Source organism: Squalius cephalus, assembly GCF_949319135.1.
Source record: "Squalius cephalus genome assembly, contig: scaffold_69, whole genome shotgun sequence".
In the NCBI taxonomy this organism is placed as follows: Eukaryota; Metazoa; Chordata; class Actinopteri; order Cypriniformes; family Leuciscidae; genus Squalius; species Squalius cephalus.
Genome location: NW_027645795.1, coordinates 196,553 through 222,518, shown reverse-complemented (window position 1 = coordinate 222,518; position 25,966 = coordinate 196,553). Strand labels below are relative to the sequence as shown.

Sequence of the window (25,966 nt, the reverse complement as noted above, 5' to 3'; positions counted from 1 at the left end):
TGTGTGTGTGAGTGCGAGCGCGCGATGACGCAGATTCAAATTCGCCGCCATTACTTTTCCGCTGTTTACTCCCGCCCACAACGGTTAACGTTAGTCGAGTTTGGGCAAGCGGGAGATTTGAATTCAGTCTACTCTCGTGAAGTGGATTGTGAGATCAACAGTGGTTCAAAGCAATCGTATTCGTCAAGAGCAGCCGTGAGCAGGAGTTCTGTTTCAGTCAGTCCGTTTGAATTATTCGGAAATAACGCCCTTTTCTGTGAGCCTTGTTCGTCTCAGCGGACATCATGCCAACCGATCACTGGCTGAGGTAAGAGTCTCATTATCCTAAGTTACATGTGAACGATATTTTATATTACATTTGTGTACGTTTACAGTTTTCAAGCTAACGTTAGCATTCTTAAAGTATGTTCAGTCATAACTGGCGAGAGCTGGAGGGCAAAACACTGAAAATGTAGCATGCGTCTTTACATTTTCCATCAGTTTTAAGAAAGATCAGCTGAACCCACACCTCAAAAGACCTAAAACAAGCTTTCGTAGACTTGTTATACATATCAAAGTCCGTTTAATTGTGTATAAAATCTTTGTTAATTGTGTATAAAATCTTTGTTAATACGCGATAGTATCTGTCAGTAAATCAATCTCTTAAATGGCGGGACATTTTGAAACACCGTCTGGAAGCTCAAAACTCTTCTCTTAAAAAATATCCTCGGTTTTAATTATAGTAACCACGTTTTTGGCGTATTTTTATTACCATTTTTAATAACTACAGTTATACTACAAATACAAATAGGCCTACCATGTTTTTTGTTTTGTTTTCTTTGTGGTTAAACCATAGTTAATTTTCGTTAGGGTTAACATGGCTATCTCAAGACTGGTAAGAAAACGAATTCAGTAAATACTGTACTTGATGATACAGGAAAGCACATGCGACTAGAATATGAACACAACATGATAAATTGCATATTCTGGGTGCATCTGCTTGCCAACAGGTAGCTATGCATATATTAGGCTTATAAAATAAAAGTTGATAGAATGTTTGTGTTCTGATGAAGAATTTAACGTATCTACATTTTGGATGACCTGGGGTCATCATAGTAGCCTTTTCATAGGATACTTTTGATCATTGGTTATGAAAATTGCATTGATCCAGATGAACAGACAGTTAACTTACACCCCTAACGTTAAGTGTCTCGTCTCAGCTCAAAACTTCACTGTTAGCCTTTCCTGCTCAGCTTCCAGATCATAGTCAGGTTTTGCATTGTCTCAGTGGAACATATTCTTACATGTGTAAATGTAATACTGAGTGGTTCATTTTTTTTTTTTTTTTGTGTGATTTCAGGTCAAGTGGAAAGCAGAATGATCATGGCAAACAAGGTATGGGAAGAAGTAATTTAAAATATTGTAATGGCCGAGTCTTCTGATTCCATATGATTGCACTAAAAGTGGCAGAAAATTTAATTTGTTTTATACTGTATTTTCCCATGTGAATATTCATTTGATCCTTGTGAGGCCACTGTAGCTGCACAAGGCTTGGTTTTACTACAGTAAAACCACGATTGTGTTAGATTCCACCCATCTATTTAATTTTGTTTTTTTGTTTTTTTTGTAGTGTAACTAGGCTCTGTCATTTAGAAACATGACTTTTCCTATCACTTAATGACACATATCTCTACCTTTCATTGCAGCTAAAGGATCTGACGGTTGCTGCTCGCATCTCAGCCTACCTGATGGAAAATTCTTGCTGGATGAATGACCTTCAACTCAACCTTGCCAAGACAGAACTGCTTATGGTTTCAGCCAAACCATCCTTGCTGTGTGATCCTGCTGATTTGCCTTATACAACATCAGAAAGATTCGGCCCTTCCTATCGGAGCCACACAACTCCTTGTCTAAGCTTTTGTTCTATCCAGACTGGACTATTGCAGCTCTTCCAGCATCAGTCAAACCTCTGCAACTGATCCAGATGCTGCAGCAAGACCTAAACTCACTGCTTCAGATCTGTGTGTCTCCAGAAGCTTGTGTTCTGCAAGTGAACAGCGCCTTGTGGTGCCATCATCCCAAAGAGACACAAAATCACTTTCACTGACCTTTCCCTGGACTGTTCCCTGCTGGTGGGATGACCGGCCCAACTCAACACATTTTCAAGAAACTGCTAAAGATCCATCTTTTCATAAACACTTGACACAATAATACTAAATCTTTGTTTTAATAAAAAAAAGAAAAATTGTGCACTGTGCTACACTAACTGGGACTTGTCACTGCACTTGTTGCTTCTATTGTTCTCTTAATTTTAAGTCACTTTAGATAAAATGTAATTGTAAATGTTTAAAATAAGTTATATTAGAGTATAAAGGTATACAGCAATTGTCTTTTAATGTGGATATTTTTACATGTTCTAAATTATATACTTAGCTTGTATTTCCTATCATTCACGTATCTTGATGTTCAGTGTTTAATGAGTAATACTGTAAATGTGCAGGTATTCCGTACTTGTACGTTTAGTTAATTTAACAGAAATTGACTGTACATTTGCTATTATTAAGTACTTAAATAGAGATTGGTCGAAGTTGTAAAACGATCTGCAAAAATTAAAACTGTAAATATACAAACTTTGTATTTGAATTTATGTACTTATTGCATTTTTATACATAATTTCTTATTTTACACAGAAAAACTATGTGTTAAAAGATAATTACTGTAGATAGACAGAGCATTATTATAAAAGAACTTTATGTATGCCTAGGTAGCATAGGTTACTATGATACCCTAACTGACAAAAATGCCGAAAATAAGGCAAAAGGACAATCCAGTAGTGATTTAAGCGGAATCGTAACACATCCGGCACAGCGCCGGTAGGCGGAATCGTTTCACGCACCCGTTACGCATCTGTAACGGGATGATCAGGCGGTGCTGGATCGGCGCTGGCACATATCCGTAACAACCCCTAAAAACAGATCAGAAACGGCTTTGGCCCGATGTGCGTTTGGACTCAGGAACGAGTCCGTGAGGCGGATGCGGGACAGACCCGGCTCTATCGTTTTGCGATTGCGGCCCTGTTCCGTTACAGCGTCCAGTGGCTATCTGGGTCGCGATGACTGGTCGGAAAGCAATGTGTAGTCTGACATGTTTCTTGTCCACGACATGACAAGATTTTTAGGAGTCAAAATCGTGTAATCTGACACACTGACTATCGTAACAGACAAAAAAATCGTGTAATCTGAACCAGGCAGGCGATGCGCAAACTCGGATGTTTTACATGTCTTAAAGTGAATAAACTGGTCTTCATCATTTTTATTTTATTTGTAATTAAATAAACTTACATTTCGCCGAATTCGGCCCCTCATTCAAGTCCTTGGTTTACCCGTGCTCATGTATCAGCAGCATCAGCTGGCCAAAAGAAAGTTCGGTTCAGAGACGGTGCGATCACGCATGCGCAGTCTCTCCTGCTCATCGGTTCTCCGTATCGAACGTGTCCGAAAGAAACAGTTCTCGGTTCTGTACTGGTGATCCGAGAACTGCTGCAACAACCAGTTCTTGACTCGAGAACCGTAGCATAGGCCTGTGTGCTGAGCTGAGAACTACTGAAACCTTACTAGGCTATATCCCAGCAAGCAATAGCCGTCATTTCAACGTCTGGGTTAAATATAGACCCGATATAGTCCGGCTATGTGTAACCCTCTTTTAGCCCAAATAACATTTAATCTGGATAAATGTATTTTTTTCCAAAATAACTTGTGAGATGTATGATATTCCATCATGTAAGCGAAGTCAACTGTGATTACAAGTTGTTTGGTTTGCTTTATTTTACATGTTATATGTGTAGGCTGTGCGTAGCCACGATTTAGCTCGTATTCAGACCCGGCTATTGTAGACCACTTTTAGTCAAAACTGATTAATTGTAGTTTTTTTGCCAGGAAGTGCATGAAATGGTTAATATTTCATCACGTTCGCGTTGGTAATGATATCTACAAGGTTCAATGTGTCATTTCACGACATGGTCGATCTGTAGTCACGATTTAGCTCCGAATTGGACGGGCTATATGCGGTCTGCTTTAGCCCACCTGGCGAAATCAAGGCAATCTGGTCTACGTACGGCTTTGCTATAGCCCTGATTCAGACCAGCGAGCTAGTATAAGAATATTAGTCTTAAAAATGTTTTCGCTCACACATCTTAATGTTTGCTGTCACACATAAACATAACATTCATACACAATCTACTACGATATGACTGCTATCATTTCAAATTAAATCAAATGCAATGGCATTTCTCAACCGCTAGATGGCACAATCGAAACACTACTGAGACATGACTACTGGGACTACTGGGACTACTGGCATTGCGCGACTAGATCACTTTAGCCAGATCTCGCGATACACATTTCCTCCATTTTCAATTTTATTTTACACGAGGCTGCTGTCAGAGAGCAACGGGCGAGCAACACTCTGAAAACCTTCAAATTTCTACTTCGGTCTTGTAAGTATGCGTGTTATTTTTGTTATGTTCATTGTTTAAATTAGTTAGTTGTTATAATGTGTAGAAACCGTGACATTTTAACATTACCATTGCAGAGTACTATTTTTCTCCAACAAGTTAACGTTACCTGCATGTGTTATTGCAACTGTGTGCCCATATCTAAATTCAAGGTGGTAAGCATGAAACTATGAATATTATCATTACTATTTTTTATTATTATTAAAGATACCAATATATTTTTGTTTTTAGATTAGAGTAAGAAATAATAGTTTTTGATTTAATGCAAACTTTCAAAGTACTTTACATAACACTTAACAGCAACATAGTGCAACATGAAAAGAAATTATTAAAAAATTTTCCTTTCCAATTAATAAAAGGTAGTGGCAAACAGTAAAGTCTTTAAACTTGATTTAAAAGAATTAAAATATGCAGCATACATTCAGTTTTCAGTGAATTTGTTTCAGATATGGTGCATAAAAACTGAATGCTGCTTCTCCATGTTTTGTTTTGCCTTTGTTTATTTATTTTTATTTTGACTTATAAATTTGATATAAAGTAGCTGGCTACTGTCCCAGATGACCTGAGAGGTCTGCTCTGGATGGTTTATAATGCATCAGAAGATTAGAAATTTACTTTGGCCTTAAAATGTTAATTAATTTAATAACCAGCTGTAGTATTTTGATATGAATTCTTTGACAGACAGATAGCCAGTGTAAAAACCTCACAACTGGAGTGATGTAATCCACTTTATTTGATTTAAAGACACTGTTTATTGCAAATTATCCAGCAATCAGTCAACAAAGTACAGCAATTGAATATACAGAACACTTGTCACTGACTACCATTAAATGTCTTGTTACCAACATTCTTCAAAATATATATTTTTTGTGTGTGTTCAACAGAAGAAAGCCATACAGGTTTGGAACCAAGTGAAAGTGAGTAAATGCTTACATGATTTTTTTTAAGTGAACTACCCCTATAAGTATCTTTTTATGTTCATTAGAGTTATATGAGTAAGTGATAAAGAATGATTTATAGGGATAGTTCACTTTGAAATTAAATGTTGGCATGTTTTAGCTTACCTTAAGGGCATCCAAGATGTATGTGTCTTTGTTTCTGCAGTAGTTTCAATTCTGATATTTTTAAGTCAAACTGTTCTTGTCTGTCAGTCAGTCATATAATGCAGGTCTATATGGTCACTACCTGAAAGAGCACGATTGTTGTCACGATTTGTTATGATTTCTCTTACATTATGAGATGCGCTTTTTGACGAGCCTACATTTGTAATTAAAAAATTTTGGTCAGCAGTAAAAATTGTCTAACGAACAGTTCTGTTTGTGTTTAAAAATCAAGAATGGTTCAATACGTGTATCGTTACACCCCTAAAATATATGTATGTATGTATGTATGTGTGTGTATGTGTGTGTATGTATGTATATATATATATAATTAGTGCATCACCATTATGCAGGCAAAAATGTTCAATTATTGTTATTAATTTATTAATAATATTGATATAAATTATTGTCTATATTGATATAAATTATATAGTCTCAATCTATATTCCGTTAACTCTATATTGGCCAGCTCTAGTGTGCATCCTAGCAAAAGTGAATGACTGTAATTAGTTCAAAATGATTGTCATCAATGCTTTTCTTGAGCAATATTTTTTTTCTTTTTCTCATTTGGCAGACGCAGTGATGGCCAACTTTCCTTCGGCGACTGAATGGGAAATAAAAAATGCAATTTCTGGTCATTTTAAACAAGCACCAGGGAGAGCAGGGGGTGGTGCTTATGGATATAAAGCTAACAATTAATTCTTAAAAATGTTAGTATCTTAAGTTGTTCTACATATTTTCCAATATTTTATTTGTTCATTTTTATGTTTGAATGTTGTCTAAGTTGTTAATATAATTGTTCTAAATAAATCCCTTTATAATCAATTAGTTTGGATGGATTTTCATTTATGAGAACCTGTTATATTTGAGTGAAAAGAATCCTTATGCCTCATTTTGTTGTCTATTACATGTATATGTAGTGTAATTGATGACTAGTCTATTCTTGGGCTATGGTTAGACGTCTATTAGATTTTCACTGACAGCCCAAAATCAGCCTTGTTTTAGCCTAGACCCATATTGCCTGTCTATTAGATGTATATATGTAGTCGTTTAATAGCTGTCTAATTGATGACTGGTCTATTTTTGGGCTATGGTTAGACGTCTATTAGACGTATAAATATAGTCATTCGATAGCTGTCTAATTGTCTATTCTTGGGCTATGTTTAGACGTCTATTAGATTTTCACTGACAGCCCAAAATCAGCCTCGTTTTAGCCTAGACGTCTGGGCTGTGTTTTGACGGCTATTAGACGCAAAATTGCTTGCTGGGATCCTTATTCAGTCGACAAAACTAAAAACTCGATGTATATCTCCAGTATGTTTAATATGTTATGTTTTGATTAACACATTATAAACATTTACTTTGCACCCTTTAAAACCTAGGCAAGAGTTTACGTCAAAAATGTATATCAACTTACTTAGAAATTAAACGATCTGTTCCAGAAAATAATGTTTTATTATAATAATAAATGTTTAGTTTTGCAATCCATTCATTGTTTCCAATCTTTAAAATAATACAGTGAAAAGGCAGTAGGCAGTAGCCCATGTGATAAACATGTTTCTAACATGTTTTATTTTGTTACACTTCGTCCCTCTGAAAGAATTGCACGCATGCTCAGCTCATCAGCTCGTCGGTTCTCCGTATCGAACGCGTCCGAAATAAACAGTTCTCGGTTCTGTGCTGGTGATCCGAGAACCGCTGTACCTGTGTGTTCGGTAGTGCGCGTGTGCTCAGTATCAACTGCTCGTGCTCATCACTTCTCTCAGCACAACATGTCTCAGTTCAGTGAACTGTTGGATTTACTGGAGTAACATGCCTACTCCGGGATATTGGTTTATTTTGAGTCGAAGGGACTGTCAGGACTCAGGCATGTCCGAAAGTGAGTAACTTTAGTAACTTGTTGTGGATCAGTGCTGACGCAAGACCCGAACTGTTTCGAACGATTCAGTCCGATTTAGTGTACTGGTTCGACCGGTTCACTAAAAAGAACCGGTTCAAAAGAACGATTCGTTCACGAACCGGACATCACTAGACAGGAAGAGAAAGCGTAGACACAGAATGCAAACTCAAACAGGGTGACGGAGCCAAAACATATTTTACATAGGCACAAACATCACATCACGGTAAGTCTTCGGGAATTAATCTTCAGGATTATAATGATATCGAGCTCTAGGGATTCTGCTTTTAGTTTAGATTAATTTACAGACTCTTTTCAATCTGAAATAAACAGATGTAAAGTAAACATGTAAATGTTCCACACTTGCGCTCTTCTGAAGGCCAGGCGTTGGTTCACAGACGATCAGCTTTAGTGAGAAGGTCGATTATGACTAACACATGTAGTTTTGATGGCCACAGAAAATCTATACTCTCCAATTAAAGTGTCTGGATTGTGATATTTAAAGGAAGAAGCCCGAGTAATTAATCTGATAAATTATTTAATGTTTTGGTAACACTGGCTTATAACTGCACACTATTAATCATTAGTTAAGCATTAGTAAACAATTAATTCGTAATTTATAAAGCATTAATAGACATTAATAAGCAGTTTATAAATACAGTTATAAATGCTTTGTTCTTGATTATTAAGCATATCTATGATGTTTAATAATTGTATTTTCATACTTTATTAATGATCACTTTATCATTTATAAATTAAGTATTGCATTATTTACCATTATTTAGAAACTAGGTGTTGTCATTGAATCATCTATATATATTGGATTATATATATCTATATGCTGCAGTTTCAGACCAGTCAGAACCGGATCGGAAGAGCAGCGAACTGAGATCGAGCTGCATCACAGCACAGACTACAGATTAAACAGGTACAGTAAGAACAATATATTGTATAAATTAGGGCTGGGTAAAAAAATGTAGATTTCTCGATTTTAATCGATTCTCATTTTTACGAAACGATATCGATTCTGAAATCCCAAGAATCGATTAGTCACCCACAGCGCATCCTATCCAATAAATCGCAGTAATCTTTGTGCTTTGTTACTATTGATATGAAACAAAGTCTCAAATTTCAAATTACGTCCATTTTCTTACGAAATTCAAAAACATTTACCGGTTTGTCGCTGTGGCGTGAGATCGCTCTGGCTCAGCTCTAGAGAAGCACATGACCTTCTCTTCCGCCTTAATAACACCAGTTACAGCGCGAGATAAACATGAATGAGCATCTGAAAGTGTGTTAAAAGATAGAGCACAACTTATCGCAGTCCGTATCATGTGACATGGAGTCGCTCAATCAGTGTTTGAACCGTGGAAAGACATCAGTAAACAATGTCATGTAACGTCACATTTACCTCAGAAAAAACATATCCAGTGACCATAAACTCGTCAGTCAGCGGGAAATATTAACTCTAGAGAGGAGCATTCTGCTAAATATATGCACCATATTACATATTCATTAGCATTATATCAATTTTTAATGTTCTTCAGTATTTAATGCATGTTTGAATAAATCTGGCAAGTTTTTTTATGACAGCCACCAATTAAATATTTATATAATTTCATATAACTTTATTATTATAAAAAGAAATAAAAGTGTATTTTAAGTGTTTATATGCAAATCAATTAATTTTTACCTTCAATAATATAGTAGGGTAAAGAAGCCTATAAGCTACAACTGACTCCCATAGTTTACAATAATAGTGAAGAGATTTGTTTTCCTTGAGAAAATTTGCAATGTATTGAACCTGATATCCAAAATAATCCATATTGAATCGAGTCGAATCGAATTGCAAGCTTGTGAATCGAAATTGAACCGAATTGTAAAATCTGTGTCAATACCCATGCCTGTATAAATATGGAAATAATATATATAGTAATGGAAATGAAACACTTTATAATAACTGCATGCTATTAATCATTAGCTAAGCATTCGTTAACAGTTAATTAATCATTATAAAGCATCAATAAACATTAATAAGCAGTTTATAAATACAGCAATAAATGCTTTATTCTTGATTTATAAGCATATCTATAATGTGTTTAATAATTGTATTTTCATACTTGATTTATGATCCATTTATCATTTCTAAATGAAGCATTGCATTATTTACAAACCAGTTATTTAGGAGTTGCCAGTGGTCCATAAGATCACTTAGAAAGTAAAAGTAAACTATTTAAATGTACATTCAAACATCTTATTTTTTTTTAGACATATAGTAATGGTTGCTTAGTGTGTTAATAAATGTTTTTTTAACATGTATTTCTACTGTAATTCATGATTAATTCAGGTAGTTATAAAGTACGGTGACGCATTGCTGCCACATACCTATTATTTTTTTCCCCCAATTATGTCGTAATAACGAGATCTTATGTCGTTAAAACGACATATTTCTTGGCCTTATAAGGACATGTGTAGTCATGTACAAAATATGCCTTTATCCACATAAAATTGACAGCCTATCGCGCCTTTATAACACGTTCAAAAAGCTTAAGCAAATATAGCAGCCCCCAATCAGGCAAAATAATCAATGAGGCCCTTTTTGAAAATATATTTTAAATAGGCTTTTTTATATTTTATATATAAGTCTTAATATGATATATTATATAGGCATAATAAGATAGGCTATATCTTCATTAGCTACCTAGAGATATAGGCTAATTAAACAAAAAGCAGTCAAAACACATCTAACAGAACATAGACTAAGTTGTTTATTTTTTACAACATTGTTCTTATTTTGTTTAATTAACGAAATGTCAATCTTCGTCTTTATAACAGAAGATACAATATAATAAAAAAATCTTCAAGATGTATAACAGATTGTCACCTTATAAACAGTCCTTTTTTAATGGAATAATACACCATTATAATAAAGAAAATGCTTCAGTGATAAAGAATATGAATGCAATGCATTTAATTATATATTAAGCGTTTTCCTTCCATAGAAACCCTTTATTATAAAGAAAATAGGTGGCTCTCAACGTGTCTTTCTATGGGAGGATGGCATTGCGGTGCACAGCAAATATTCAATGCATTCAATGCAAATATACAATGCAAAACAAGAATGAAAGTAGCCAATAAAATAAACAAATTATTGTCATTAATTAGCCCACAAACAATATTTATTTTAAAGACTAAACGAATTTGTTTAAAGAAAAGCACCAGCGTTGGGCGTTTATCTGTGTAGGCTAAGTGTTTCAGCCGCCCTATTCAAACTGGCGCAAGAAAATGCAACAGAATTTGATTTGTTAAACATGAAGAGGATTATCCGTCTGGCATGGCCGCTCGCTCTAACGTTAACCTAGATAAATGTTCGCTATTATAAAGCGCATATCCGAGTGTTTGTGCGGAGTGTGGAGCGCGCACTGCATGACACGCATGGAGGCGCCGGTGCCATCACTCGCATTCTCCTATCAACAGTGGAAACAACTTAAAATACTCCATCATTTCTGGTCATACAGAAGAGAATAATACATCAGTCGCAACTACTTTTATTTGTGTAAACTCATAATAACAAGAAAACGTTGTGCTTGTGTAAAATAAAAGACGAACAGGGCGCGCTTTCATGATCTCGTGAATTGGAGCGAGTCTCAAAAATGAACTGACAAACAGTGTAAAGACAAGCCTCACAGACATGAGAAATATAACTATAAAGTTTATATTAAAAAAAATGTCCACCAACGAAAACAAATCCAATCGAATGCAAATACGTACGGTACCATCTGGTTATGTAATCCTGTCCGTATGAAAGGCGCACCTACATTACAGCGGAGATGTATGGAGATATGTATGCCGGAGGCAGCCTACACTGATTTAGAAAAGACTAGTTCATTAATAAACAATTAAAATGCTTCGTTATTTTTTTCAGATACATTATATCATTAGCCTACTTTTGCCGGCGCTTTGCGGCAAGTTTTATGCATATGTACTTAAGCGCGGAATATAGGCTTGAATATAAACCTGCGATTAGTCTTAATTGCTTAAATGAATGACTACTAGTCTAGAAAAATCCTTTAGTCTATGGCAACTCTAATCAATAGCCTACATTTAATATTTGACATTATTTCATTAGTAATTAGTATCCAGCTCTTCACATTTAATTAGTTGAGCTAGCATAATTAATGAACTAATAAAATAATAAAATAACATTTAAATTAAGATACTAACCATATATTTCTATATAGCATTGCTTATTCCACCACACAAAGGAATGTTTATAAGGTGACAATCCGTTATACATGTGAAGATTGGCTGTATCTTGAAGATTTTTGTATTGTATGTATCTTCTGTTATAAAGATAAATAAGAACACAATGTTGTAAAATTTTCTGTTAGATGTGTTTTGACTACTTTTTGGTTAATTATATCTCTAGGTAATGAATGAAGATATAGCCTATTAACAAAAGTAAATCTTATATATAATATATATAAAAAAACTTATAGGCATATTTAAAATATATTTTCAAAAAGGGCCTCATTGATTAATTTGCATGATTGGGGGCTGCTACTATATGCTTAAGCTTTTTGAACGTGTTATAAAGGCGCGATAGGCTGTCAATTTTATGTGGATAAAGGCATATTTTGTACATGACTACATGTCCTTATAAGGGCAAAAAATATGTCGTTTTAACGACATAAGATCTCGTTATTACGAAAAAAAAATTGTCGTTTTAACGACATGAGATCTCGTTATTACGACATAATTGAGGGGAAAAAATAATATGTATGTGGCAGCAATGCGTCACCGTAATAAAGCATACTAAGGCCCACCAGGTGTGGGATTTGACATGCCAATCACTATTGGTCAAAAGCTGAATGACAATGATACAATTTTATTTTTATTTTTTCTGAAAAGGCTGCACGATTTAGGAAAAATCTCATGTCGTGATTATTGACGTCAATTTTGCGATATGCGATATAATAAACAAATGGTTTCATGAGTCAACTTGCTTGGTTCTCAGGTGAAATGCACACACAGATTAGTGATAATGCTGAAATGTGTGTTTATTGACTCAAACTAGCTACAACAACTAAATGCACTGGGTTTTCAAATTAAAATAATATATTTTTTACAAAATTAAATATTGACATCTTTGTATTACAAAACTTGTAACTTGTCTCAATAATACAATAGTAGAAAAAAAAGAGGCATATTTACCTGTGCCCTTACTGTCTAATTAGGTAAACCTTGGACATATACCTACATTGAATAAAGTTATCAAATTTAATATTTTGTAATTTTAATATTAAGTAATATAGACTAATCCTTATTAAAGCTACACAGTTCTTTAGTCAAGAGCAGTGAGTAATGTTCTCTGTTCTCTTTGTTCTGTGATTAACTTTACTGACAGAAAGCTTTATTGGCTGCTGTCTCTTTAAGACCAGCTGACCAGCTGATCTCTCACGCGCCTCATTTAACATTGCGGAATGTTTTCAGATTCAAACTGACCAACCGACAAAAATTTAAATCTAAACAACTTGAAGACTAAATCAAACTGCCGTTCTATATACTATGGGTGTTTCTCAAAACCAAGAATGCAAAGAACGGACTTGTGTTCTTGGGGAGAACGCTCTTGCTAGTTGTTCTTGGAAGAATGAACTCACAAGGTGACGAGCACACAGAACGCTGCTGACAGTTTGAGACGCTGTGTTCTTGCTGGTATTGCGCAATAATACCCCCGCACAGACGCCGTCTGCAGTACCCAAACATAACGAGAATTATTGACGTTATTATTGGCCGTTATTCTTATGGAGATTCTCACTTCCAAAAACGTTTGAGCACATTTTTGATTCGCCATAAATTTTAATAAAAATGGCAATATTTGAAATCTACACAGTTGATTTCTCGCATCAAATGTTCTCAGAAGTGAATTTAGTGATGAAATAGCGTACGAAATTGTAGAAAAACGACTTGTATTGACCTGCCTCCCCTTCCTCTAATGCCGAAATGAATGCTGGGATATTTCTGCCGTCAAGTTCACACAAGTTACCAACCGTTGCATCCTCGGTAAAATGGGCGAGTCAAGAACACTTCCGGGATTTTTAACCGTTCTTGCCAAAATGCAAACTTGTGTATTGGGACAGTACTTGGGCAGCGACTGATGACGTTTCACAAGTCCACAAGAACACAAGTACAGACAAGAACGCATATTGAGAAACGGCCTATATGAGCCACTGAGACTCATTTAAACTAATAAACTCATCTATCTATCTACTTCAAACTAATTTAAACTTTAAACTACTAAATTTACTTCATTTAAACTTATAAACTCTACACTCATACACTTATAAACTGTCTATATCTATCTATCTATCTATCTATCTATCTATCTATCATAAACTTCAAACTACTTTAAACTACTTTAAACTACTTTAAACTACTTTAAACTTCTTAAGTTTAAAGCTCCCAGCTCCCAAGCAACTCCATAGCAACCGTTTTGCAAGACCTATATCTCTGTATCAGAACATCGTATAGAGATGAGGTTTGGCTCTTTTGACTAATGCTAGCAAACAGCACTTCCAACGTGTGCTACACATGCTAGCAGTGAATAGCTACATGCTAATAGCGATTAGTTAACCCTCTGAGGTCTGAGCTGTTTTCTGGGCCTGGAGGTGTTCTGACATGCTCTGACATTTCTGGTTATTTCTGTTACTTGTGACATTTTCATGGCTAAAGTCTGATTACACTGTATTCAGCACAAACTCTGCTACAATAATATATCAGCAGCATGTGTGTAAAAGTTTGTAGTTTTGGGATAATGACATTTATGCGTGGTTTGTGAAAATACTAAAAAAATTCTCACTGAAATAAGCTCATGAAACCCATACTGATTATTTCTTCACAAGACTTTTGAAAATTGTATGACGTAGCCTAGAATATTTGCTCCAAAACTATGTGAAAATCACCCTGACTGCTCATTCAGATAAGACAATATATTGATTTAAAATTTTTACGACGTGTTTTGTGTAGAAAGCTTTATACGGGAGGCGTGATCACATCATTAATATGTAAGCTTTTCACAATTGAGAAAGACAAAGACACTCCCTAACGGCCCTATTAGGAGCTTATCAGGCCCCTGTCATTCTGAGCAACCTTGCACAATACTGTAAATGAGGAGATTTAAAAAAGAATGGCTTTTAAATTGTTTGGATTTATTTACAACACAACATAATCCAAATAGACACAACAAATGACAAAAAAGCACTCATTGAAAACAATGATCCAAAGACAGAGACCTTTGTGACATTCCTAAAATCATTGTACATACCTTTCATTTCCAAGGAGTTTGATTTTCACTTTACCATGTTCATGTTCACTGAAGTCCTCAGTGGCATCTGGGCCCTGGAAAAAAAGTGAACATACTGATATGGGATTATTTCCTGGTAAAATAAAGGTAAATAAATAATAAAATATCAAGAGAAATAGGGAATATAGTTCTAAAATTTATTGGGAATAAATTTTTGATTTTTCTGGTTAAAATTGCTTTTTAAAATTCACAGAATACACACACACACAAATGTTTCCAACAATATATAAAATAATGAACACCAGGTTTGTTGTGCCTTGTAGGCATAGGCTATGCGCAGTGCTGCATAAAATAATAATAACAATAACCTATAGCAGTATAAATCTTCCAAAATATTTCAGTAACAACTAAGCTAGAGAAAAATATATTGATTATCATATGTTACTTCAAATGTTTCCATTCGTTATGATGATATGAAATAAGATAATAGTAAAAACATGAAGCCTTTGTTTGGTGTGCTTTGCTTTTCAAATGCGATCGCGCTCAAATATAAAACATTATGGTTACCATATACATATCTACGTTTGAGCAGATATCCACAAACACAGTAACAGTAAACACGGGTCTAAATATTATAATATTCCCCATATATCTAGCAACAGTTCAACTGCAATGTGAAATTTATGCAACAATAACAAACTAATGTGTAAGAATTTCTTACCTTACATCTTTCTTGTCTTCAAATCGCGTTCTTCTTCTTCTGAGGTAAATCCAATGTAAGCTCAGGCGCGTCTTTCAAACTCGACGAAAAGTGAAGTGAAGTGTTTTGTTGTTGAGGTAATGAGCGCGTTCGCGTTCCATGTGGAGATTTGCATGTGAATATCTTTTGCGCGAGTGGGCGTGGCCAAATTAAAAATAATTAGCAAGCGTGTGAGAAGCTGGACATCTTGTTGGTTTTATACAAATTACTTAACCCTCAGGGGTCTGAGATCACGCCGGCGTGATCTGCTCGATTTTTTTCCTTATGAGTTGATTGAGACCCGAAATTCTCTTTTGACTTTGATTTTACAAAACAAGTTTCATACATCAATCGATTCTGTTAAATGTGTATTATTTTTGTGTATACTCACAATAAAAACAAAGTGTTGTGCTTTTTGCCAAATAAAGAAAAATAAACACGAAGCAAGTTCTGCCTTCTCTCTGTCCGTGTAGTCCATTCTGAAACGCGTCCGAAAATGAACTGTAGCTCAGCGAATACTCAGTCAAACAGGCATTCAGACACACAGGCATGAAGCTTGAATTCTCTTCTTTTTAATGAAGTAATTTATATAAAAAACAAATATTCTCATCTTGTGAAATCTGTATTAAAAGAGAGCGATTCCAGTCGACCAGAGGGTTAAACAGAGAATATTTGTTTTCAGTTTGAACCCGATCATTTAAAAGTACACACTTAAATGTTTATAAAGGTATATGGCTCATAAATGTGTGACAAGTATTCGCTGAGTTTTGTTTCAGTTTATAGACGTGCTCAAGAAAAAAAAGTTCACAGCGACGGAGAGGCAGAACGCACACCCTGTTTATTTTCTTTATTTTACAAAAGCACAATGTTTTGATTTGATTGTAAGTGGACACATACAAAAGTAGAAATATCACAGATTATTTTTTTTATATTTCTTTTTTCTGTATGACCATAAATGACGGACAAATTTAAGTTTATTGTAAAATCCAGCAAAACGCGCCGGCGTGTTTGTCGCCCTCAGAGGGTTAAGTGTTAAAGGAGAACTCCGGTCAATTTTAACATTGAGCTCATTTTTTTGTACATTTGGAGTGCTGTCAATACAGAGAACAACGACAAAAATCGGTGTTGCCTACACCGAGTTATTCTATTTTTAAAATGTGCACCCTGTTGACTTCAATAGGGCAAGTAGTAAGCCTGCTTTTAGCCTCTTAACATCCTTTAAGTGTCATTACAAGTGCACAGAAAATGTGAGTGATTCTTTCCGAGTGAACACGGGTGGATCTGACTGCAGTAGATGTTAGAGATATTAATAAAAACGAAGTTAATTCAGCCAGCGCTCATGCCTTTGTTTACATCCTGTTTTCGGTGGAACGCCATAGTAATCGATTGTCGAGTTCACGCGCATAGGTTTAGTTACCAATGATCACGCGCGTGAACTCGACAATCGATTACTATGGCGTTCCACCGAAAACAGGATGTAAACAAAGGCATGAGCGCTGGCTGAATTAACTTCGTTTTTATTAATATCTCTAACATCTACTGCAGTCAAATCCACCCGTGTTCACTCGGAAAGAATCACTCACATTTTCTGTGCACTTGTAATGACACTTAAAGGATGTTAAGAGGCTAAAAGCAGGCTTACTACTTGCCCTATTGAAGTCAACAGGGTGCACATTTTAAAAATAGAATAACTCGGTGTAGGCAACACCGATTTTTGTCGTTGTTCTCTGTATTGACAGCACTCCAAATGTACAAAAAAATGAGCTCAATGTTAAAATTGACCGGAGTTCTCCTTTAAATCATGCCAAGATCATGCTAAGAACTCTATAAAAACTCCATAGTAACCATCTATGGCAACTACCAACCACCTAGTAACACCATATCAACCGCCCTGAATACCTTAGCAACCGCCTAGTAACACCATAGCAACCACTCAGAACACCCTAGCAACCGCCTAGCAACCACCCAAAACACCCTAGCAACCAACCAGAATATCCTAGTAGCAACCACGTAGAATACCTTAGCAATCGCCTAGCAACACCATAGCAACCACCCAGAACACCCTAGCAACCACCTAGCAACCACCCAAAACACCCTAGCAACCAACCAGAATACCCTAGTAGCAACCACGCAGAATACCTTAGCAATCGCCTAGCAACACCATAGCAACCACCCAGAACACCCTAGCAACCACCTAGCAACCACCCAAAACACCCTAGCAACCAACCAGAATACCCTAGTAGCAACCACGCAGAATACCTTAGCAATCGCCTAGCAACACCATAGCAACCACCCAGAACACCCTAGCAACCACCTAGCAACCACCCAAAACACCCTAGCAACCAACCAGAATACCCTAGTAGCAACCACGCAGAATACCTTAGCAATCGCCTAGCAACACCATAGCAACCACCCATAACACCCTAGCAACCGCTTAGCAACCACCAAAAACACCCTAGCAACCAACCAGAATACCCTAGCAAACACCTAGCAACAGCATAGCAACTAGGGGTGTCGCAATATACCGGTGTTGACGATAATCGTGATATTCAAAGCGTGAAATTTCGGCATCGTGTTAATTTAGAGTGAGACAATATACCGGTATTGGCGATAACCACAATGTTTAAAATGACTCTTATGATAACATGACACGTAAATACTACAGCGCCAGTACCTGGTTGACCTCTCAGATGTCAGTATTGCACCCGCGGACACCTATCAAATAAGAAGACGACGCAGTGCTCGTCCGCGCACGCAGCTATAGTGAAACACTCTGTCCACACCCGAACAAAGTCAGCTCGCTAGTATTAAGAACAGAGTTCTTCGACTTCAAAGAAAACAGCACCTTAAAGGTGGTCGCACACCGGACGAGAAGCGCAGCGCCACGTCTTTAAAATTAAAACACATTCTGTATGAGTGTAGCCTACACACACCGGCGGCCATGGCACCCAACAACGGCTCAGGACCTTGTTCAAAATCCTGCCGCGACACAGAGCGCCATTTACATCGTTTTATATTAAATTTACATTATATTTGTCTCAAATCATCGATTTCACCCTGTGCTGCAATATACATTTAATTTGACATTATTTTACAGAAATCAGCTGCTTGAATGAAAATTGCTGATGTTTATCGGATTTTCAGGTGATTTTTCTCAATGCATTCAGTTAACGGATGCTCTGAGGTAAAGTGTTCAGATCACAGACTCAGCAACTATTGTATTTAATTGTACAGTATAATCATAACATAGTACAGACATTATCTCAATTCCATAATGTCCTTAAAAATAATGATATTGCTGGCCATAAACTGAGAAAGAAAGTGCGCGTCGGGTGTGCGATACCTGGAGTTGTCATGGACGCGAGACGCTCCTATTATTTTACTAGTCATGGAATGGGAAACGTGACATTAACAGGGTTTCTGTGTTCATATATTTAATAAAGGGTGATTATTAAAATTAAGAACCCCGTTTTCTTTACTCATCTTATTTTTGTATTTGTATTTGCACTTGATTTTTATTTTATTCACATCTGCTTGGCGCTGGTGCAACAATAAGTTTAAGAGCTTTTCAGTTCTTCAGGAAACCTTCAGACAGTGTTTGGCTTCAGTTTGAAACCAGATAAACTTCACATGCTTGTCTTCCTTCACAACAATTTGCCATAGATTGAGTACGCAAGAAGTAAAAATGCTTGTGCCTTGTGTTTATCAGTATCCTTATGTTTGTTAGATAAAAAAGAAAAACTAAGTAAAAATGTACATTTGAAAAAAAAAAATTATTCTATATTCTATAGATATCGCGATATATCGATATCGTGAATTCTTTTGGCCACAATAACCGTGGTGTGAAAAATCTAACATCGTGACAGCCCTAATAGCAACCACCCAGAACACCCTAGCAACCACCCAGAATACACTAGCAACCACCTAGCAACCGCCTAGCAATCACCCAGAACACCCAAGCAACCACCCAGAATACACTAGCAATCACCTAGCAACAACCTAGCAACCACCTAGCAACCACCCAGAACACCCAAGCAACCACCCAGAATACACTAGCAATCACCTAGCAACAACCTAGCAACCACCCAGAACACCCTAGCAACCACCTAGCAACCACCCAGAATACACTAGCAACCACCTAGCAACAACCTAGCAACCACCCAGAACACCCTAGCAACCGCCTAGCAACTTTTTAACTTTAAAATACTTTAAACTACTTGAAACTTTAAACTGCTTTAAACTTTAAACTACTTTAAACTTCAAACTTCTTTAAACTTTAAACTAATTTAAACTTTAAACTAAATTAAACTTTAAACTACTTTAATCTTCAAACTTTCTGGTCCAAACTTTCTCAAGCCAACTTAAAGTTTGTCTCGACAAACTTTTTAATCTAGTTGTGTGTTATTGTTCGTTCAAGCACAAAAGAGAACTGTATTCTGACGTGCTGTCTGTGTGCACGATACTGGCGTGTCTTTCTCTCTCTGTGTGTGTGTGTGTGTGTGTCTGTGTGTGTGTGTGTCAGAGTCACACTTTTCTCTTGTCGCACATGAATGGTTTAAAATAGTGTTGGGTCCGAGTCCACCTTTGTCGAGTCCGAGTCGAGACCAAGTCCTTAACAATCGAGTCCGAGTCGAGTCTGAGTCGAGTCCAAAGAGGGCCGAGTCGCACTTGAGTCCAAGTCCTTAACATCCGAGTCCGAGTCGAGTCCGGCCGAGTCCACAAAGTTGTAAATGGTTTTAAACTGACCTTTCACAAAGACCCGCCTCTCTTCGTCCGACAAGCCATTCCACTCCACATGTTCTCACACAGTGAAATATATATTGCGGAGCACAGAGGACACTGACAATGCGCCAACAGACAAGACAAGGCTACTTCTGGTATATGAAATAAAGTCTCAGCGTTCAAATTTATTTATTTTTATGAAATTAAAACAATACACACCGTTTTGTGATGCTTTAATAGGCCTCAGTTCAAGCAGCACATGAACTGATAATATCTTCTAGTTTTAGCACGAATTAAACATGAATGAACATCAGAACTGAGAAAAGAAATCAATACACAGCATTTCCACAAGTCCATTGACTTTAATCTACTAACCGGTTTGGTTTGCTTGTCGGACAAAAATGGCGGGTATCTGCATTATCTGGTCAGATCGCCTGTCAATCAAATTCAGGAGAAAGGTCTCAACACTGAGCTCTTAATTAAAATTTTAAACCTTACAAAATGATTCCAATGTATAGTTACAGTCATAAGTTTACCTATTGTACATCTCAGGAATGCAACACGATGCATTAAGAGTCAGGGGTAAACGTTTGAGCAAGATTATGGTGATGTTTAAATTTTTGTTTATTTTGATTATCTTATTTTGTTTTACATGCTAATATCTTATTTAGCCTCTAAATGGCAGGACTAAATTAATTAATGATTTTAAAAATAAAATAAGAGCAATTTACACCAATGATCCAGTTCAAAAATGTACACCCCTGGCTCCTAATGGTTGCTTCCCTCTTGAGCATCACTAAATGTGTGCAGGGTTTGTAATAGTTGTGTATGAGTCCATCAGTTGTCTTCAGTGTGACAAGATTAATCTCACAATCATAGTCACTGCTAGTAAGGAGAAATATGCAGAAGATGCTGGAAAAGCAAAGAATGTGCAGGAGCTGGAGGATTTTTCCTCATGAACAACCATTAAAAAAAAAAATGTGGATCATTCAGGTAATGAAACACAATATTAAAATCAAGCCTATGTAATTTGTCTTGTATTTTGTCTTGTGGACTAGGCTATTAAACATCCGTTATGTGAAAAAGCTTTTTCAGGGCAGTAATAAATAGAAACACTATTTATGATCATCCTTTTGGAGATTCTGCAAGGTGTAGGCCTATGTAAACTCATGACTAAAGTGTAGGCTAAATGTAACAAAACTCATAACATTATTAGACGCCAAAATGTTTCTTTGGTTATCACGTTCACATTCTGATGTTGCTATGGTTACTAGGGCTGGGTATTGACACAAATTTCACAATTCGATTCGATTTCGATTCGATTCGATTCAATATGGATTATTTTGGATATCTGGTACAATACATTGCAAATATTCTCAAGGAAAACAAATCTCTTAACTATTATTGTAAACTATGGGAGTCAGTTGTAGCCTACAGGTAATATTGAAGGTAAAAATTAAATTAAAATTTGTATACAAACACTTAAAATACACTTATTTTTATAATAATAAAGTTATGAAATATAAAAACGTAAAAGGTGGCTGTCATAAACTTTCCAGATTTATTCAAACATGCATTAAATATTGAAGAACATTAAAAATGATAATGAATATGTAATATGGTGCATATATTTAACAAAATGCTCCTAGAGTTAATTTTTCTAGCTGAGTTTATGGTCACTGCTGGAGGTAAATGTGGCGGTACATGACATTGTTTACTGACGTCTTTCCACGGTTGAAACACTGATTGAGCGACTCCATGTGACATGATACGGACTTCCATAAGTTGTGCTCTATCTTTCCGCGTTGCTGCTTCTCTTAAGCAGAGCTGCGCCAGAGCGATCTCACGCCACAGCGTCAAAACGGATTTATGTTTTTGAATTTCGTAAGAAAATGGACGTAATTTGAAATCTGAGGCTTTGTTTCATATCAATAGTATCAAAGCACAAAGAATATTGCGATGTGTTGGATGGGATGCGCGCAACAATGTTCCATTCATCCATCACTGAAAACAGGGTGACTAATCGACTCTTGGGATTTAAGAATCGATATTGTTTGGTAAAAATGAGAATCGATTAAAATCGAGAAATCGATATTTTTACCCAGCCCTAATGTTACTGTGTCAATCATCACAATTTCATGACTCGCAGGACTAAAATTCTGCGAATTATCTCCCACATTTAAATGCACTTATCACTCTTTTTAATTTACAGTGTGAACGTAACCACTGGTCCTCTTGAAGAAAATACACTTCCTATTTATTAATTTAAACATTATCTTGCACCTTTTCTAATTTCCGACCATTTCTAATTTGTGATAATATTAAGACATTCGTCAATTTCGTCTGTTTTTTTGTTATTCACAAGAAGTGGGATCTCTTGTGTGCAGAGCCTGTCTGTCTCGCGTCTCAATCCGCGAGTCCTGGTCAGACTCAGCCTGCCGTGCCGAATCACCCTAAATAAGGCTTGATCTCGAGTTCATTCAGAACGATCCATTCAGTGTGTCTGTCACGGGACAAATAATTGGAATACTCAGGTAAAGTACTTATTTATGTTCCCTGTAAATTATTTTTGACTGCATTATAATGATTTCTTAATTCAGAATATGATCAAGATTGCGTAGGTGGATGTGCCCGATCGGTGTGTGTAGCACATTATATACTTGTATACTTATAGACTTGACTTGACTATTGTGTGATAGTCCATTTTATTGCCTTTATGTCAGTACTTTATCTACACTGAAAGCTCCTCTCACCAACACTAATTCCTTGTGTGTGTGTAATCATACTCGGCAATAAAGCTTATTATGATTCTGATTCTGAATACAGGGGGAAACATTTTTCATTTTTAAAATCTTGTAAAAAAGATTGATCAAACAAATAATCTCACTTTTTTAAATGAATCTAGACTAAATCATCCTAATGGTACATTTACTTGTTTTATTCACAGGGCAATGTTACAGTGGGGTCCTCCTGCAGTGAAGGTGGGGTTGCTCAATGTTCGTTCAATCAAAAGAGGCCAGCCAAAAAGACTCAGGATACAAGAGATCATAACAGATAATAACCTGAAGGTCTTTCTCACAACTGAGACATGGTTAGATAATGACACTGCAGAAGAAGCCCTTAGGGAATCTTCACCGCCAAACTTCCAGTTCTATCATAAGTGCAGGATGGGTCAAACAGGGGGAGGTGTTGCCATTCAGTTTTCAAAGGAGTTGCGAGGTCGAAGAATTTATATTCCCTGTAGACCCTCCTTTGAATATGTAGCCACAGGTCTGAAACATGACGACTGGTACGAACCTGTTCTGTTCATAAGTGTGTATCGCCCACCGAGATCTACCAGTGCAGAGTTCAAAGAATTCATTGAGGACTTTGAAGCGCTCTTGGATATGGCTTCCGATACGGCTTACAATCCGGCTTCCTATACGGCTTCCAATCCGGCTTCCAATCCGGCTTCCGATACGGCTTACAATCCGGCTTCCTATACGGCTTCCAATCCGGCTTCCTATACGGCTTCCGATACGGATTACGATACGGCTTACGATACGGCTTCCGATACGGCTTCCAGACGCTACAACAGTATCATTGTGGCTGGTGATTTTAATATCCATGTCGATACGCTGAGAAAATCTTTGCTTGATAGGAGCTATAACATTGACTTTGAACAGCATGTAGAGGATCCAACACATAAATCAGGTGGCATCCTGGATCTGGTTCTCAGCAAGAACGTTGAAGTCTCTCCTGTCCGCGTCCGTGATGATGAGATTTCGGATCATTACACCGTATATTTTAGCGTTAGGCCAACTTTGCCAAAGTGAAAAGATACAAAACTCAAGCAAATCAAATAAAACTGTAAGAATAAAGTTGAGTCATATTTAATTACATAGCGCTTTTCAAAATACACATTTTTTAAAAGCAGTTTTAAACAAAATAATAATAAATAACAATTAAATAATAAATGAACTTTTAATGCTTTACATTGAGAAATTAAATCTCATACAGTGATCATATTTATTAAGAAATAATTATGTGACTATGTTGAGCAATATAAAAACACAATATAATTATAATATAATTTAAAAGCAATATAATTTAATTTTGACTAACCCTAACATAATTTAATTAATCCTAACTTCTAGTAAGAAAGGAGTAAACACGGTCACTAGAAGGTTGTGACGGCTGTCGTTCCAGGCGATTCGTTCCAGGCGTTCCCTGTCAGAAAACAAATGGATAATTCGGTAAATTAATATTTTCATTCAACAGAATTGATCAACTTGTTGCCCGCTGTGGTTAATTCACATCTTTATATATGCACATTTAATATATTCTTATATAAGACTGCCAATGATCTAATTTCATGTTGTTTTATATTTTATTTGTTCACTGTCAGAACTGTTTCAGTAATAGTGATCTGCATGATGCCTTTGGGCTCAGTGATGTTGAATTTAAATGTTGAAAATAAAGACGTGTTACACTGTGATGTGATGGTGTTTTCTGGAAGGGACTGAAGAACAAAGTATTTTTATCAGCTGAAAGGCAGAATACAAATGTTTTTATTAAGTTAGATTACATTATATAACTGTTTCAGGTTATGTTTAGTGTTGGTAACATTGGTTTGTTTGATGGTCACCCTAGAGAAGAGTGAAATCTCTTCACATGTGCTTGCGCTCATAACCGCTGCTGAATTATGGATCTTCTTCCGTCTGTTCTTTAAAACGTAATCAGATGTAGCCTATGGGTGTTCCTCTAACGGAGGGCTGCCTCCTACTGAGGGTGTGCACTTCTTAGTCCAGACCTTCAGAGGCTTCTAGACTACAGTCCTCCTCAGCATGACCAAGTGCGCATGGCTACGTCATAAATGTTTCTTAATTTTGGAAAAACACTTTGTATCACAAATCTTGAAATTACCTAGCTTTCTATTAACTCAATACAGTGAATGACAGCTGTCTGAGGCCTTCCAATGGCTTACGTTATTATACAGTTTAAAGGTATAGCGGAGGATTTTTTTTACTTCCGGGTGGATAGTGTATACTATTGGTCCTTCTAATTGTCAATCATTCTGGTGAATCAATCAAACTTATTCAAAAAGTGGAGAGGGTGGGTCTTATCTAAAATCGGAAAGATCCTCCGCTATACCTTTAAGTGAATAATTTACAGCAAAACAAAACATCTGTACTTTCATGTCCGAATTATTTTTGTCTTGCATTTCATAATAAACCCTTTCCGTCAGTTTATTTTCCTGAATTTAAATGTGTGCAGAGGATTGTGGTCATTTAAGACATCCAATGCATCCTTCAACACAGGCTGAAAGAAGGACACAAAACGAAGGGTGCCTTCCCAGGATCCTTCCAATGGAGAATCATTCCCAGACGGCATACACTGTTGAGATGGCCTTCAGCGACGTTTGATGACGTGGCAGCCGAGATTTGCAGCCTTCCATGAGCAACACCCTATATTACAGCAGGCGCATGTAAACTGGTTAACTGTCTCTAAGACGTTCAGGTCGCCAGCGCACAATAACCACAAATAACCGTGGGTGTTCATTTCATACTCTGTGAACAATGGTAGATTATTTAAAGAGGCTACATGCGATTTTCTGAAATTTAAACTCGCGACTGACACCTGTGGCCAAAAAACGGAACTGCTCTTCCTTTCTGCTCGCTCTCGTACGTGCACACTTCACAAGTCATCCGCTGCAAAGAAGTCAACATAATGT

At 36.5% G+C, this 25,966-nt stretch overlaps 2 long non-coding RNA genes across 2 annotated transcripts; both read left to right on the top strand.

The window, feature by feature from the left end:
• The first annotated feature begins 234 nt into the window (after nt 1–234).
• On the top strand, nt 235–2,130 carry LOC307154242. Its single transcript, XR_013820323.1, has 3 exons — nt 235–307; nt 1,340–1,374; nt 1,686–2,130. It is a non-coding gene; the product is annotated as an uncharacterized lncRNA (long non-coding RNA).
• A 5,492-nt stretch (nt 2,131–7,622) lies between these two features.
• LOC307154239 lies at nt 7,623–24,730 on the top strand. Its single transcript, XR_013820322.1, has 4 exons — nt 7,623–7,715; nt 8,337–8,417; nt 22,641–22,787; nt 23,201–24,730. It is a non-coding gene; the product is annotated as an uncharacterized lncRNA (long non-coding RNA).
• The last annotated feature ends 1,236 nt before the right edge of the window (nt 24,731–25,966 follow it).